The sequence below is a fragment of the Mercenaria mercenaria genome, chromosome 1 (assembly GCF_021730395.1).
Source record: "Mercenaria mercenaria strain notata chromosome 1, MADL_Memer_1, whole genome shotgun sequence".
Classification (NCBI taxonomy): domain Eukaryota; kingdom Metazoa; phylum Mollusca; class Bivalvia; order Venerida; family Veneridae; genus Mercenaria; species Mercenaria mercenaria.
In genome coordinates, this window is record NC_069361.1 from 57,669,786 (window position 1) to 57,681,768 (window position 11,983).

The following is an 11,983-nucleotide window of genomic DNA, read 5'->3' on the forward strand; positions in this document are numbered from 1 at the left end:
AATCAATTACTTGAGTACCACTGTACCCAGAATATTGAAACTTCATAGGATGATTGGACATGCAAAGTAGAAGACCCCTATTGAGAGGTGACTAATAGGGTCTTAACACTTGTTTTGCTGTAACTCTTTGATTCCAGCAGGTATGCAAATTTTGATTCCATACCTCATGTTTTTATTTCGATGTAAATGAGATGTGAAACCAAAATTTGTAGTCTTGTTTGGCGCCATATAACCTATACTGTGTTGGTGTGCTGTAAAACCCAAATAAATTAAAGGTCAGGGTCACGGGCCGGAACATAGAAACCCATTTCCGATCAATAACTTGAGAACAACTTGACCCAGAATGTTGACAACTTCATAGGATGATTGGTCTTGCAGAGTAGATGACCCATATTGCTTTTGGGGTCACTGTTAAAGGTAAAGGTCACAGGTGCCTAAACATGGAAAACCGTTTCCAATTCAAAACTCCAATTACTTGAGAACCACTTGACCCAGAATGTTGAAACTTCATAGAATGATTGGACATGCAGAGTTAGATGACCCCTATTGATTCTGGGGTCACATGATCAAGGGTCAAGGTCATAGGGGCCATCTGTCTGTCACACTTCATTTTTGATCAATAACTGGAGAACCATTTGACCTAGAACCTTCAATCTCGATAGGATGGTAGGACTTACAGAGTAGATGACCCCTGTAATGTTTGGGGCTACTAGATCAAAGGTCAAGGTCACAGGGTCCTGAACATAGAGAAACGTATTTGATCAATAACTTGAGAACCACTTGACCCAGAATGTTGAAACTACTTAGGATGATTGGACATGTAGAGTAGATGACCCTTGTTGACTTTTGGATCACTTGATCAAAGGTCACTGGGACCTGAACTTTAAAAACGGTTTCTGTTCAATAACTTGAGAACCACTAGACCAAGAACTTTCAAACTTTATAGAATGATAGGACTTACAGAGTAGATGACCCTTAGTGTTTTTGGGGGTCACTTGTATAACGGTCAAGGTCATGGGCCTAAACATTGAAAACGCTTTCCGATCAAAAACTTGAGAAGCACTTTATCCAGAATGTTGAAGAGCCCGCCGCTTAGCTCAGTAGGGAGAGCGTTGGTCTACAGATCGCGGGGTCGCGAGTTCGATCCCCGGGCGGGACGTATGTTCTCCGTGATGATTTGATAAAAGACATTGTGTCTGAAATCATTCATCCTCCACCTCTGATAATTCATGTGGGGTATAAAATAGAATCCAGGAACACTGGTAAGGTTAACTGCCCGCTGTTACATGACTGAAATACTGTTGAAAAACTGCGTTAATCCCAAACCAATCAATCAAACCAGAATGTTGAAACATAATAGAATGCTTGGACTTGCAGAGTAGATGACCCCTATTGAAATTGGGGTCACTCAATCAATAGCCACGGGCCAGAATATAGAAAACTGTTGCCAACACATAACTGAAGGACCACTAGGCCCAGAATGTTGGAACTTAGTGGGATGATTGGACATGTCAAGTAGATGATCCCAATCTGCAGCCAACCATCAGTGTCTCTTTGACTCGCTTCTGTCCCCTATTGACTTCTTGCCTACTACTATGCGCTGGGGGAGACCTGCGTTTTTTAGCTCGCCAGTGCTCAAGGTGAGCTATTGTGACCGGTCATTGTCCTGCGTGCGTCGTCCGTCAACATTTGCCTTGTGAACACTCTAGAGGCCACATTTGTGACCCAATCTTTATGAAACTTGGTCAGAATGTTAGTCTTGATGATCTCTAGGCCAAGTTCGAAACTGGGTCATGTGGGGTCAAAAACTAGGTCACTACATCAGATCAAAGGAAAACCTTGTGAACACTCTAGAGACCACATTTGTGACCCAATCTTTATGAAACTTGGTCAGAATGTTAGTCTTGATGATCTCTAGGTCAAGTTTGAAACTGGGCTATGTGGAGTCAAAAACTAGGTCAGATCAAAGGAAAAGCAACAAAGGAAAAGCTTGTGAACACTAGAGACCACATTTGTGACCCAATATTTATGGAACTTGGTCAGAATGTTAATCTTGATGATTTCTAGGTCAAGTTCTAAACTGGGTCATGTTGGATCAAAAACTAGGTCACCTGGTCAAGTCAAAGGAAAAGCTTGTGCACACTCTAGAGGCCACAGTTGTGTCCCAATATTCATGAAACTTAGAATGTTTGGCTTGATGATTTCTAGGTCAAGTTTGAATCTGGGTCATATGGGATCAAAAACTAGGTCACCTAGTCAAATCAAAGGAAAAGCTTGTGAAAACTTTAGAGGCCACAGTTGTAACTCAATCTTTATGAAACTGGGTCAGAATGTTTTTGTCTTGATCATTTCTAGGTCAAGTTTGAATCTGGGTCATGTGGGGTCAAAAACTAGGTCACTATGCCAGATCAAAGGAAAATCTTTTCAACACTCTTAGAGACCACAATTTAAGTTTGAAACTCGTGAGAATTAGTCAGAATGTTTGTTTTGATAATCTGTAGGTCAAGTTCAAATCTGGGTCGTGTGGGGTCAAAAACTAGGTCACCCGATCAAATCAAAGGAAAAGCTTGTGAAATCACTAGAGGCCACAGTTGTAACCAAATCTTAATGAAAATTAATCAGAATGTTTGTCTTGATGATCTTTAGGTCAAGTTCAACTCTTGGTCATGTGCGGTCAAAAATTAGGTCAGTAGGCCAGATCAACTCTGGTGAGCGATATATAGGGCCATTATGGCCCTCTTGTCTACAAAAGCCTCTTCTAGTTCAGCAAAAAATTGCTTTGTAGATGCTACAAAGGTGTTGATTTGGTTTGTTTTTGTTGGCTTTAATGTTACACCTACAATAATAGGGGTTCCATCTTTTGATGGTGGAGGGCGGCCCCAGGCATTATTTCATGAAGGGAAGGCACCTGGGTGGAACCAATTCCCATAAGCCAGCGCATGAAGAATGCAATGCCACAAGCGAGGCTTAAACCCACGTGTGAGGGGATAGTGATAGTCGGCTACCTTAACCACTCAGTCACGGAGGCCCCCAGCTAATTCTGTTGAAAATGCCGTGAGACTGTACGGCCAAAATGGTTTATTACTTAAAAAAGGTCATAAGTTTGTTCTAGTGAGTGATCAAGAAAAGCTTTTGGAATGTCTTCTTGAGACCAATTTTCTTTGGCTCATTTGTCCGTTGCCAAGTTTTGTCCTGATGTTTTCATCAATCAATTGCCTTCCTCTACTAAGATTTTACAAATTATCCCCCTAGGGTCAAATATGGCACTGGCCCGGGAGTCGCATGGTTTATATAGACTTGTATAGGGAAAAACGTTGAAAATCTTCTTGTCCAAAACCATAGGGCCAAGGGCTTTGATATTTGGTATGTAGCCTCATTTAATAGTCCTCTACCAACTTTGTTCAAATTATCCCCCTAGGGTCAAATATGGCCTGGCCATGGGGGGTTACATGGTTTTTATAGACAAACAGGAAAATAATTGGAAATCTTCTTGTCCAAAACCACAGTGCCTAGGGCTTTTATATTTAGTATGTAGCATCATCGTATTGTATCTCTACCAAGATTGTTCAAATTATCCTCCTAGGGTCAGATATGGCTCACCCTGGGGGTCACATGGTTTATATAGACTAATATAATTATAGGGAAAACTTTGAAAATCTTCTTGTACAAAACCACAGGGCCTAGGGCTTTTATATTTGGTATGTAGCATCATCTAGTGGTCCTCTACCAAGATTATTCAAATTATCCTCCTAGGATCAAATATGGCTCACCCTGGGGGTCACGTGGTTTATATAGACTAATATATAGGGAAAACTTTGAAAATCTTCTAGTACAAAACCACAGATCCTAGGGCTTTGATATTTAATATGTAGCCTTCTATAGTAGTCCTTTACCAAGATTTTTCAAATTATTCCCCTGGGGTGAAAAATGGCCCCGCCCCGGGGGGGCACATGGTTTAAGTAGACTTACACAGGAAAAACTTTGAAAGTCCACATAGCCTAGGGCTTTAATATTTGGTTTGTTGCATTGTATAGTAGTCCTTTACCAAGACTGTTCAAATTATTCCCCTGGGGTTAAAAATGGCCCCGCCCTGGGAGGCACATGGTTTAATTAGACTTGTACAGGGAAAAACCTTTAAACAAATTCTTGTCTTAAACCACAAGGCCCAGAACTTAGATATTTAGTATGTGTTCTCTAACATGATTGTTCAAATCATGACCCTGGGGTCAATATAGGACACGCCCGGGTGGTCCCTTGTTTACATAGACTTATTTGTTGTTTTGAAGCAGTGGCAAAGAAATTTGCACCACAAGTATAATGTTTGATACAGATTTTAATATTCATCTTAAATTGTCTTAATCGTGACCTACTGACCTACTTTCTCGTTTTTTAAGTTACAGCATAGAAATTTGGACTACATTTATAATTTTTGATACAGATTTCAATACTCATCTTGAATATAGTCTTAATCATGACCTACTGACCTACTTTCTTGTTTTTGAAGGTACAGCTTAGAAATTTGGATCACGTGTATAACTTTTGATACAGATTTCAATATTCTTAAACCTGACCTAGTGACATTCTTCCTTGTTTTTGAAGCTACGGCAAAAAGATTTGGACCACATGTATAATTTTTGATACAGATTTCAATACTGGTCTTGAATAGTCTTAATTTTGACCTACTGACCTACTTTCTTGTTAGCTCACCTGAGCACAAAGTGCTCAAGGTGAGCTTTTGTGATCGCCCTGTGTCCGTCAATTTGACTGTCAACACTCTAGAGGTCACAATTTTGGCCTAATCTTAAGGAAACTTGGTCAGAATGTTACCCTCATAAAAATCTTGGACGAGTTCGATATTGGGTCATCTGAGGTCAAAAACTAGGTCACCAGGTCAAATCAAAGGAAAAGCTTATTAACACTCTAGAGGTTACAATTTTGACCCAATCTTAATGAAACTTGGTCAGAATGTTACCCTCAATAAAATCTTGGACAAGTTCGATATTGGGTCATCTGGGGTTAAAAACTAGGTCACCAGGTCAAATCAAAGGAAAAGCTTGTTAACTGTAGAGGCCACATTTATAACTGTATCTTCATGACACTTGGTCTGATTGTTACTCATGATGACCTCAAAGTCCAGTTTGAATCTGGGTCATGTAGGTTGAAAAACTAGATCACCAGGTCAAATCAAAGGAAAAGCTAGTTAACACTCTAGAGGCTACATTTATGACTATATCTGAATGAAACTTGGTCAGAATGTTAATCTTGATGATCTATAGGTCATGTTCAAATCTGGGTCAGGTGGGATCAAAAGTTAGGTCACCGGGTCAAGTCAAAGGAAAAGCTTGTTAACACCCTAGAGGCCACATTTATGACTGTATCTTCATGAAACTTAGAATGTTAATCTTGATGATCTTTAGGTCAAGTTCGAATCTGGGTCATATGGGGTCAAAAACTAGGTCACCAGGTCAAATCAAAGGAAAAGCTAGTTAACACTCCAGAGGCCACATTTATGACCATATCTTAATGAAACTTGGTCAGAATGTTAATCTTGATGATCTATAGGTCATGTTCAAGTCTGGGTCAGGTGGGATCAAAAACTAGGTCACCGAGTCAAATCAAAGGAAAAGCTTGTTAACACTCTAGAGGCCACATTTATCTGGGTTATGTGGGGTCAAAAACTAGGTCACCGGGTCAAATCAAAGGAAAAGCTTGTTAACACTCTAGAGGCCACATTTATGACTGTATCTTCATGAAACTTAGAATGTTAATCTTGATGATCTTTAGGTCAAGTTCGAATCTGGGTCATATGGGGTCAAAAAACTAGGTCACCAGGTCAAATGAAAGGAAAAGTTAACACTTTAGAGGCCACATTTATGACCATATCTTAATGAAACTATCTTGATGATCTTTAGGTCAATAGGTCAGGTGAGGGATACAGGGCCTTCATGGCCCTCTTGTTTTTGAAGTTACAGCAAAGTAATTTTGACCACATGTATAATTTTTGATACAAATTTAAATACTCATCTTTAATATTCTTAACCCTGACTTAGTGACCAACTTTCTTGTTTTTGAAGCTACATCAAAGAGATTTGGACCACCTGTAAAAATTTTCATACAGATTTCAGTAGTTATCTTGAATTATCTTGACTGTGACCTACTCGCCTACTTTTTTGTTTTTGAAGCTAAAGCAAAGAAATTTGTTCAAGCAACTAAACTCAGGTGAGCGATATAGGGCCATCATGGCCGGCTTGTTTAAGATACAGCCTTGAAATTTGGATGACATACAGTTTTGCACACCGATCTTAAAATTGACTTTAGTGACCATGAATATGACCTACTGACCTACTTTCTTAATAATTTAGCATCGTTTGACATTTAAAACATGTAGCTCATATTATTCAGGTGAGCGATCCAGGGTTATCATGACCATCTTGTTTTCATATCACTTCAGTCATTAAGTGTAGGAGGGGCTTAACAGGAATTGTAATCCTCTCCGTCCCAAAAGATACTTACGAAGACATGAGCTCTTCATGAAATCTTTGTCAAATGTGAAACTGGTAAGATGGCACAAAAGAGGGCCCTAAAGACACAATATTATTAAATCTGAAAATTTGCTTAAGAAAAACATCGAGAAAAAATGATCAAGAGATCCTACTTATCAAACTTGGTAAAGATCTATCAGAAGTTTTTCCATTATTGCCCCGATGGCAGCTAAAAGCAAAACCATTTGACTCTGATGCACGGATGCTACAGACCAAATGCAGGGCCTCTAATCTGAGAACCCTGTACTTAATTACATGCTTTGTTTCTGTGCAATTGATTTACCAGTGCAATGCCAGTAAACTGGAAGTGTCATGCAGTTTCATAAATTACAACCTGACTCACAGTACTGTTGGCTATGAGTCTGGCATAGAAAGGAGTAACCATAAACCTTACTGGGGAGTAAATAATTCTGCTTGGAGTTTTGTACACATTTGTTGTACCATTTATATGAAACCCTGGATTTATATGTAGTTTTTTTTCCAGATTCGTTTGGAGTAAAAACCCCTCCCAACAAAAGAAAATATATGTAAAACTGATGGATACTCCCTGAAATACGATTACTGCATGCTAAAAGCACATAGTGGAATTCTTCAACGGGGCACATACCTTGTTCTAGCATCTCTTGGAAGTAAAGCTTCGCTAAGGAATACTCCAGAAAGGCTGGCACTATAATTTACTTTCGTTGAATGATCAGAGAGCAATAACTCATTAAAACAAGAGTTGTCACAGAGGACAGCGCTTGACTATTTCGATGCTGGATAGTGAAATTTGGCTGGCCGAGGAAGCTGGAGCTGTCACTGGAAGGTTTTAGGACTCCAATGTGGATGAAGATACTGGACAATAGCTTACGTCTGTGTCAAGTGTATATATTACCGGTAATAATAGACTGAGATAAGTGTATCAAAACGTTGAATAAGTCTTAAAGGGACATGATTCAAGGAAAATTTCTGTAAAGTGTCATATGTTGCTACTAATGTGGAACAACTTACTTTAAGTTTAAATCAAAGCTATTTAGTATTAACCGAGATAAAGCAAAAGTGCATCACAACTTTAACCCGAAATTCTACATAAAAAGGGGGCATAACTCATAACATACTGGTGCCAGCATTATGGACCTTACGTGATGATGTGGAACAACCACTGAATCAATCCATTTCGTAACAACAGAGATATGGTAAAAAAGAATCAAACTGGAATAAGTGGAAAGGGGAAATAATTCATGAAATATTCGCGCCAGAGTTGCGGACCTTGTGTCATATGATTAGGATGATGATGTGGGGGACCTGTTTTAATTGTCAGGATACGATTTATATGACTTGGGTGTGTTATCGCTAAGGTGACTATGACTTGGACTAGCTGACAAACGATGTAGAATGTCCTTTGTTAAGGTTTAGCAGTATATCACAAAACAACAGATTTTTTTAACGAATAATAAGCATCTTGACACACAACTTATCTGTGCAATACATGTTTTACTGTTCTGTCCCACAGAGTTGGATACTTAAAATATTCTTAATGAGTTGTCCCCCTTTAAATAAGAATGCCATTTGTAAAGAAATAAATGTAAACAATTGTCAAAAACGATGTTTTACCTAGTTATGTAAAGTTTAGACACTCGCACGATGTTGCAAATGCATCAAAACGAAGACGTGTAACAGCTTTTAAAAAATGGTGAGTTTTCAAAGGCGCTGAACTGTCCAGAAGTGCGGCCCCTTCATGCAGTCCCTTTCCGGAATTCAATACATATTATCAGTAAATTGACAATGGTTTTGTAGAATAATATAAATGTTTTATACGCTGTTAAATTTTCATGTAAAACAATGCTTTCTTTCTATGCTTTGATGACGTTCGAACTTTTTTCTCCGAAACATGGACCTATACCTTAAAACGTAGAGCTGGTGAGACCATAAATTTTTTTTCTCTGGCTACCTTGCCTAAATGATTCGTGTATCAATGATTCGTAAATGATTTCAATTATGAGCTAGATAATTTCAGGGATCAGGCAAATCAGTGAATGTTTCAAACTAACAACCTTCAACTATAGATGATAATCAGCTCAAACTCCTATAGGCAGGAGATACTATACTTGACTGGTCTTTTTGTTGAAGTTCCTGTCAGACAGTCTGAATCAACAACATACGAGTCCTATCGCATAGATTTTCTGCCACTGAAGCTGCAACTCATGCACTGGATGCTCAGCGCCTATATGCTTTCACATATAGCATTCAACTACCTATAGGTATAACCCCAATGCCTTGGCTGTACTTTGCCAGTAAGCTGGAACTCTCCTACTATCTCAGAAGATTAGCAAACTTTACACTTCCTTGACATTTCCGATGCTCAGCCTATATTTGCTTTATTCGTCTATAGCATTCAACTACCGTTCAGGTGAAATTCCTATGCGCTGGCCCTATAGCTCAAAACATAGATATATTAATTCTGCTAGTTTTCTTTAGTCTACGAAGGTGAACTATCTTCTTTTTAATAATTTATCCGCGCTGACAGCGTAGTTGCATGGTACTGGGATAAATTGTTAGTTGAATCCTCGATGTGTCTACATCAATCACTGGATGCAGAATGAACCTTAGCAGAAGTGTATGGGGCGCCGTTTTATTATTTTCTAGGAATTTTTTGATATTAAGAAATGTTTTCTTGATATCAAAAATTCGATTTCTTGATATCAAGAATTATTTTTTGATACCAAGAAATCGAATTTCTGATATCAATAAATCTTTTCTTGATATCAAAAATTCGATTTCTTGAAATCAGGAATTCATTTTTTGATATCAAGAAATGCTGTCTATTTTTTTATATCAGAAAATGAATTTTTGATATCAAAAAATGGATTTATTGATAACAGGAATTCGATTTCTTGATATCAGAAAATAATTTCTTGATATCAAAAAATTAGTTATATTTTTTATATCAGGAAATCGAATTCTTGATATCAGTAAATCATTTATTGATATCTAGAAATACGGACTATTTTTTGATATCAAGAATTCGATTTCTTGATATAAAAAAATGGCCAGTATTTCTTGATATCAAAAATTCCCGCCTTGACCTTAGACCTAGGGACCTGGTTCTTGCGCAAGACAAATCAACTCATTATTGGGAATATTTGTGCCAAGTAATTTTAAAATCCCTTGATAAATGGCAAAGTTACTGACTGTACAAGAATCAGACCATGTTAATCTTTAACCTCTAAGTGTGACATTGACCTTGAAGCCAGAAGTCTGGGTCTTGCACATGGCGCTTCCTCTTATTATGGGGAACATTTATGACAAGTAATTTCAAAATCCCTTGATGAATGGCAGAGTTGTGGACCGGACACGAAACAATTAACCTTTGACCTCTAAGTGTGACCTTGACCTTGAACTCTGAGTCTTGCACATGACACGTCATATCATTATAGGGAACATTGTGCCAGGTTAATTCAAAATCCCTTCATGGATGGCAGAGTTATGGACCTGACACGAAGTGTGACAGACGGAAAGAAGAATGCAGCCTATTTCTATATCCGCTTTGCGGGGAACAAAAATTACTTACGCATAATGTTACAAGTAAAGGCATTTAATATGGTTAAAAATTTAACTAAGCAGTCAATATAAAAGTAGTGTAGGCCTACTTAAGCCAAATATTTTGACTCTACCACAGAGCAAAAATACTTCATTCGATTGAAAATATTGTTGATGCTTTTATTACTATCAAAATGCTATGCTTTCTGCCATTTAAAATTATTTCTCATGATCATCTGGCAATAAGAAGTCTGCTATGTGTAATTTGTGTTTAGTGAGGGACTACATCCCTGTAAGACATACAACTCCTAAATCAAATTTAAATGAAGGCAGATTACGAACATGATTTTTTTTACTTTCCTTATATTACAAAAGATGAAATAAATGCCAGTCTTATAATTCGTCAATATCTGAATTATTTCCAGGGTGAACGAAAGTAGAATTCGTGCAAGATGCTGATCACTGTGATTAGGGTATGATAAACACACAAGAGTTCCGAGTTGTTCTGTTGATTAGTTGTTGACCGAATATTCGTACGGAAGGTTGACCAAATATTTGAATACCAAAAATGCTATTCGTTGCCATCCCTACTGATAACGGGAGGAGTTGCTTGGACAATATTAGTGACATTCTAAATAACAGACGGACTAAATCGATACATCTCCACTACATGCGGGAGACATCTTCTCCACTACATGCGGGAGACATGATGCTCAAGATTAAGTCTAATGAAGATCCATGAAACAGTTTGTGAAAAGAAGTCGTTTTTCTAATTTTTTTTAGTTCTAGCAGACACTAAAAGGGTCATAGTGCTCATAATTAAACAAAATTGGTGGAAGACCTTAAAATGAAGCTACCTATGATGTCTGATGAAGATCTACCGAGGGGGTTCATGAAAAGAAGTCAATCAAGGGCATTTCTATTTTGAGCTCTAGCGGAACCCTCTCAGGGGCGAAGCGCCTCCACTTGAGAGGACCTTAAAATGATGCTACAGGCTATTCTTGATGATTCTGAAAATAATGTATTTAAATGTATTTCTATTTTTAGCTGTAGTGACCACTTTACAGGGGCCAATTGATCCCCCCATCCCCATTTGAAAGTCGTGAGGAAATGTTGTTTAAAGGTTTTACAATTTTTTTTTAGCTCTAGCGGCCCTTAAGAGGCCAAGCACTCCCATCTGAACAAACTTGGGAGAAGACCTTATAATGATGCTACAGACCAAGTTTGATGACGATCTGTCAAGCTATTACACGGCCTGTAAACACTGGCTCGTCCTCTTTGAGGAGATGAATTGATAAAAGAGCCAATGATACTTCCGAGGAGGCGCTAATGACCGGAACTTTATGCAGAATGTAAACAAAGAAGAAGGGTGAGTAGATTGTTTCCTTTCTCAGATAAATGTAAGGCCCTATTTCAAAAAATAGCCAATGTAGTTCCACTCAGAAATGATTATACTTTTTATATATGCAGGCCATTATGCAAGGTAAATGCATTCCTTGACATGAGAACTTTTGAAAGTTGGAAAATGGGGCAAGTTCGAACCAAAAGTGAAGATTTACACATATTTTGTCCCAATTTACACATATAAGAGTAAACATACATTGTACCAATTTTTCCCATAATGGTATGTTAAATCTGTATTATTTATGTGTTTTAACGGCGGATTTTACCCCTCTATGCTCAATTTTGGCTAAGAGGAGGAGCCAAAGCCTTGGAGGAGGCGCAAAAGTCCAGAGTCGGAGCCACTGACCAGTTCATTTCCTGGGTGATGAACACTCGTATAAAGCGTTTTCGTTCTCGCAATGTAATATCTATTTTGTTTAAATGTTTATAATTTGATGCTTGAAAATGTATTATACTGCCCAAATGCACATAATCTACCTAAAATAACAAGAGCTGTCCATAAGACAGCCCACTCGACT